At 36.6% G+C, this 6,646-nt stretch overlaps 1 protein-coding gene across 1 annotated transcript in view; it reads left to right on the top strand.

The window, feature by feature from the left end:
* Nucleotides 1–3,466: 3,466 nt before the first annotated feature.
* Nucleotides 3,467–6,646, top strand: part of SIK2 (salt inducible kinase 2) — a 61,501-nt gene continuing 58,321 nt past the window's right edge. Inside the window, exon 1 of the mRNA XM_026068658.1 lies at nucleotides 3,467–3,485. The gene's annotated coding sequence lies outside the window, so the exon portion shown is untranslated. The remainder of the gene's footprint in view (nucleotides 3,486–6,646) is intronic.

The following is a 6,646-nucleotide window of genomic DNA, read 5'->3' as shown; positions in this document are numbered from 1 at the left end:
CCCCCCCCCCCCCATCTTCCTGGCAAGGGCAGCAATAATACCCCTTAGCCCAGCTGTAGCAGGGGGTCCCTGTGGCTCAGCACCCCCCTCCCCCCCTGCCAGTGCACTTGCTGGTTTGTGGCTGTGACAGTAAGGATGCTGGGGGCTGTGTGTGAGGGGGTGGACAGCTGTTGGCTTAGTTCATGAGGCACACTGATCAGATAATAACTCACTGCTAATAAGGAAGGTTCAGACCTTGCTTTATGTTTGGTTTGTTGTCCTGAATATATTATAAATTCCTCACCTGGCCAGTACTTCCAGATGAGCAGTAGTGGTCTGTTTTAGCACAGGAACTATTTTTTTTATATATTTTGCCATGAATTCTCCTAAGTTATCCTACGAGTTAACCAAATTCAACCATTTTAGTCAGTGTTTCTCTCTCTTTCTCTCTCTCTTTTTAGCCTGATCAAATGTTACCTAGTAAGTATTAGCCTTGAAATTGTTAATATTTTGTAATTCACTTAAAACTATAATTATTGTGGTCTATTTGGATAATATGTAGTCAGGTACACTTTAAAAACTGCTATCTGATGGGAGTAATGGTTTTGAATGATCAGCCTCCTCATGTTTTCTTCTTAAGTAGTTTTAATGACTACACCTAGAGGTGAGCCTATGTCAGTCTGTTATGATCCTCTTCATTGTTTACTGAAGAGGAGCTTAATGTGGTGCTCATAYCAGACAAAAAAAGGAAAGTAACTAAACAAAATGCTGTCCATAGTACAAAGTAAACAAGCTGAAAAGACCTGGAATTATTCAGTTGCTGTAGTCTTGTATGGCGTACTCATTCCTCACAGGAATGAAAACTGCCGTGAGTTTGGACTTTGGTTAAAGAAAACAAACCTCCAATGCTAATGTTTTTCTAGCTATGCTGTGGTAGATGGGCTTTGCATCCCAAATGTTAAAAGAAATTTTTCTTATGGCTGTATGAAGTTGCACAATAAACTGCTAATCATTTTAAATCTTTCCCTGCTATTACTGAAGAGCCAAGTAAAGACCTTTGAACATTACGTGAAAGTGTTCTGTTCCCAAGTTTGATGCTATACGTCAAACCCCTAAATATTTCAGTTGAAGGCAGTAGGTTGTCACTTACTTTTTAGTTTTCATTTTTGGCAAGCTTTATGATGAGGATGAATACTTCAATATTGACTTTGTTACTTCAGTAAGTCTTTGTTTAGTATTGTTCAAAATAATGAATATTATAGAAAACTTAGAGCTTAACAGCTCTCCAACTCTGGTATGATTCTTTTATCTGTGCCCTAAGAAATTCTTAAATTCCAGTACATTGTCATCAATAAAAATTTGAGTTTTGTTAACCATGTATACCTTTTTTGAGAAGCCTTGTGTACAGTGTATAATCCGGAGCCTTTTTTCTTCTGCATTATTTTTACAGCAGATTTGTCTATAACAGAATTTTGTGTCAAACTTAATTTTTCAATACAGCTACTTTGCAAATTTCAAGTAAATTTTTTTGCAGCAAGAGATGCAAGAATATTTATTTGAAACTTAATTGCTTAGTTGCTGGAAGTATTTACATGGTCTCTGAGGAAGAGGAACCCTGTTAAGATCACTTTTAGTAATGTCAAGGGAAACTAATTCTAACAATACTTCTTTGAATAAGCACTTCAAGTTTGGGACAACCTCACTTGATTTAGTGGTAGCTGACTATGCACATAAAGTGGAAGTCCTGCTTAATAACATTTCTAGATGCAAGATGTTCATGTTTGAGAGTTTCTCTAATCTGTTGCTTATTAATAAATTTAAACAACAGAACTTAAGTTGCTTATTTCTTGCATTCATCTATATGCAGAGTATGACTGCCTGTGTTAAACTTGCAATGGAAGAATATTTAGCTTATTAGGTTCTGAAACAAACTAATGCCATCTCCCCAGCAAGTCTGTACTACATCATCTGTGCCACGTTTCTGTTAAGACATGCTCAGAAAAGTCCTTTTTAAAGGGACTGTTTCCTTCTCTGTGTTTCTCCTGAGTCTCCCTGTTCAAAGTCTTTACGTTATGAATTTGCTTTTGGGCTTTTTTAGTGCAGGTGCTTTGAAATTGTATTTTAAATGTTTTTGACCTATAAAATTGTTTGCTTTTTTACAGTCTCTAAATTATGCTGATATACTGGCTAGTAACTGTCATATTTAAAAAGACAGAATTTTATTACCTTGACAGCTTAGCATTTATGGACTATGTATAGAATCCATCCTGTGTATAAAAAAACCTACATGTTAGAACTGAATGTTGTAATATAAATTGAAAACACTAAATATAGTTGCCATAAAATTGTTAAAGAAAGTTACAGATGAAAATAAAATGAAACCAGACCTGAAGCAAAAGACATCCATCTACTACCCTCTCTTATGTGTATTCAAATAAACTCTGAAATTAGAAGTGAAACACTATATTAATACAGCAGTAAAATAGTCAACCAGAAAGAAATGTGAAAATTAACAAAAATGGGGGGATTGCTATATATTTGTAATATAGTCAATGACCCTCTTTAATAAAAGTCCATACAGGGTGCTCAGAAGGGGGCTGCAAGCTTGAATGTGACCTTTGCTTTGCTTGTTGTTTGTTTGTTGCCATTTAAGTTAATGATATGCTCTTTCCTGCCATGCTTATTTATCAAGTTGCCAGGAATCCTGTGATCTCAGGATAACATTTGTTAATGAAACATGTGCAAGTGAGCAAAATTCATCTTTAGAAGGAGAAGAGGGAAAAGAAACTGAGAAAAGAGGAAAAAAAATATTTGGAAACATGAAATTTAGAAAGATTGGTATTTGCTTCTAGTGAAATATAATGAGGTATGAAATAATGTTTACTTGCTTCTTGCTTGCCATTTGGAACAGATGAAGGTACCACCTGAAAAAAAAAGGCCTTACATTTTAAAGGTGAAGGAAATTCTTTGAATGTGTGAAAGGTTCTCCCCCCTCCTCAGACAATGACATTCTGTAACAAACCCTAAGGCTTAGTCATCTTCAGAAGAATATTAGCCATTGCTCCTCAGATGAAAATTAAACCCTTCTTACTAGTGTGTCATTATGGTTCAGATACAAATTTCTGACTGCCTTAACTTAAAAAAGTACACAGAATTGCACTTTCAACTGTTATGTTACAGGTGGTTTATACTTTCCTCTCAAACTGTTACTAGCTACTGATGAGAGATGGGATACTGGTTTAGACATGTGAGTGTCTGATCAAGTGTGTGTAGGCAAAACTGAATGATAGAAGTAGAAACAGCATCTCCCTGTGCTGTAGCCCACGGTTTGGGTTAGTGGAGCAATACAGTGGGAAAACTAAGCCATCACCAAAAAAAGACTCAAGGCATGGATCTAACTCTGCTGCCATGGGCTCTTTAGATCTGTTGCAGGGGGTAGAGGAGGAACACCTATCCAGAGGCAGAGTGTGACAGCAGAACAGCCCCTTTCGTCAGCCAACTCACAGGTAGATCAGATTGGGTGTAATGTGAAACTGCACCCTAAGGGAGGCAATGTTTTTGTAAATCTCTGATATTCAAACACTCTGCTGGTCTAAATTGGACTAGTTCCAGATCGCAGGAAGTTGTTTGTTAATTCTTATGTTGTTAATCTACTTTTGAGGTGCACTGGGTTAATGACTCAAATGTGAGTTTAACCTGGATGAAACCTTAAAGTTTACACTGACATGGACGAACTTTTTATGTGTTAACATGTTAGGCTTTGTTTGCTTCTTTTCTGAAAGAGTGATTAGAGAATTAAATGGATAATAGCAAAACTAAATGAAAATTGAAAGCTGGAGTAGTTGAAGGATTAAAAAAAATTATTTTGCTTAACATTCCTTTCAAATATGCTGCCTGACAGTTTCAGTTCCCAGATGTGTCAGATTAGGGTAATACCAACTCCCTTTCCAGTTGTCTAGGCCTTTAGTAAGTATTTCCTTCCCTATTTTGCTATTCCTAATATTTTTTAATTAAGAAGGAATAATATTCTTAAACATCTTTGCTGTTTTCTTAAGTCTTTAAGCAGCAAAAATGCAAAGTGGGAAGAAAAGGGAGGGATCTGGCTTCACTACTTTTTTGTCACCTTGAAGTTGTCTTGATGTACATATGCTGATGTTTGAATTTTTATTATTTTTTTTTTAGGAGAGGTGTAATAACTTTTTTAAAAAGGTACCTTAACACTAGAAGCTTGCTGGAATCACAGAGTTTGTATAATTTTCCTTCATTTGGTGTGTGCTGCAGGAGTTGGTTTGTTATGATTGACCATACTAGAGAGAGTTCATTTATTTATGCTGTCTGTCTGTATGCACTATTTTGCAAAGATCAGTGATGTTACAACATCTCTGTAAGGCATTAGGAGTTAGGAAGCTGTACATTTGGGGACAAAACCACTTTTTAGTTAGGAAACTGTTCTCCAGCTTGATGTGACTTCTTCAGCTTTAAATAAAAATTGATTCCTCTTTTCCTGTCATCATGTCACAGCTGAGATTATGGACAGAAATGAGCTGTTTCTACTGAATGTAATATTCCTCCTGACATTTTTATAAAGAATTTGCTGGATTTTTAAGTATATCTAAGTGGTTTTTCTCTAAACCTTCTACAGACCTGGCAAGATGCAAGAGAACTGAAGATTGAAAATACTGCGATATCTAATCTGCATTTGATTGCAGAAGCAGTGGTGCCAGCTGCTACTATGCTTCTCATATAAAAGCCTGCTACTGTATGCATATACATAATATACACATTGGGAGTTGTACAAGGATTGCAACATAAACAGCAAATTTATTTCTTCAAGTAATTGTATACTCTCACTTTTTTCATTCAGAAGCCAACTGTTTAATAGTACTAGAGAATTTCATGTTATAAGACAAAACATGGTTTGATCTAATATGTTGTTTTTTAATGAAATGCCCGTTGAAACTAGAAATACTTTTAGTCCTTCGTTATCTCGCCCGACTTCCACTTGCATGTCAAATGCAAAGGTAATCTTGATTAGTGGAGAACTATGCTTAGGATTATTTCAGATACTGAGTTTGTTGGAACTTTCTGCAGATGTTAGAAGTTAAACTGCAGCATTCGGAATGGTGCCTGATATCTGTGGAGAAAGCTGGCTATGTAGACTTCTGTAGATTGGCTTGGAAGTGGTAACGGACTGTATTAAATATTTATGCTTTCAGTAGAAGGAATACTCAAAATATAAGAGCAAACTGTGGAAGTGCCAAACTATGCTGGAAAAAAGTGCCAAGAGTCTGTTTACTTATAAAGCTGGATTTTTCACTGGGGTGAGGTGGTGAGAGTCAAGCTTCCTTGGAAAAAGTAGTAATAGCAAGCCATGCAGTTGCGGACTTTTTTTTTCCCCCTCCCATTTGAAGGGGGTGAGAAGTATTGGAGAAGGATGTATAAATATTTGTGTTAATCAAATACATGATAGTATGATGGATAGATTAACAAAGGTTCAGCAAGAGCCCCAGCAGGCAGGCTGCTGCTATTACTTTCAAATTATCCAAGGAAACCCTTATTGCCTTGCTGCGGTCTTGCTTGTTGTTTTCCTCTTCTGTGTTAGACCTAACCTCTTTTCTTTGAAGTGCTGTATAGCTTTGCTTTTATTAGCTTCTCTGTAGTGCACGCATTTCCTATGTGCAAGAAGAGTAAACAGGAGAAAATTACTTTAGTTTCTTCTCACTTGCATTTAGAGAGCTTCATAAAATAGAGAACTATGGGGAGAAAACGCACAGTCACTTTGTAAAGTGAAATTAAATGGACCAGAGCAAGGGAAGGAGGCAGTCTAAGTTAAGTGCTGTAAGTTTTATGTGAAGCTTCTACACTGTGCTTCTATGATGAAAGAGGTGAAGAAAAAAGTTACTGTAAATACCTCAAGTTAGTGAGAGACTAATGCTGTGTCATAGCTAATAGCACAAATGGCAGCAGGATTTTTTGCATTATAGTGGATCAATGAAGGAGGTGTTTGCACTTTCTGAAAAAAACCTGATCTATCTGAGATTGGAGATACCTTGCTTCTTGACAGAGATTACTGGCTTGTGTACTGGTAGGAATGCAAGATTATTAAGGATTAATCTTTATTATTTTGTAAATAACAAATAGTGGTCTCCGCTCCTTTTAAATCTGGAAGTTGCCCAAATAACATCTATAAACAAAGATAATGTTGAGAATGAATGAGAAACCATCTTGTGTCTCTGATGCTACTTTTCCAGGGAACCAGTACAAAATAAATTAGAGGAAGTGGGGAAACGTGGCACACACATTTTTAATAAATATTTCCTGATGTGTGTTTAAGAATTTGGTCTGGCTTTAGTGGCTTGGTTTGATTACTTTGATTACTTTTTGTAACTTTCTAGTAAAGTGATTTTTCTGGGTTAATTGTGTCTGCAAAAAACCAAGCAGAAGTCAGTTTATTAGGTGTAATCTTAACCTAGGGCAGGAAGACTTAGAGGTGTTGGGGGGTGGGGGTTCAGCTGTATGTATGATTGTTTGCATCCTCTGCTGCCACATGGCATATAATCAGACCAAATAAGGAAGCAACTTGCTACTCTGCCTTTTCATGTGAGCAAAAGGGGACCTGCTGAGAGAATGAGCAAGTGCTGTAGGGAGTAGTTGAAGTGCAAATCTG

The sequence above is a fragment of the Apteryx rowi genome, unplaced genomic scaffold (genome assembly GCF_003343035.1).
Source record: "Apteryx rowi isolate R43461 unplaced genomic scaffold, aptRow1 scaffold_278, whole genome shotgun sequence".
In the NCBI taxonomy this organism is placed as follows: Eukaryota; Metazoa; Chordata; class Aves; order Apterygiformes; family Apterygidae; genus Apteryx; species Apteryx rowi.
This window is presented reverse-complemented; position numbering and strand designations above follow the sequence as displayed.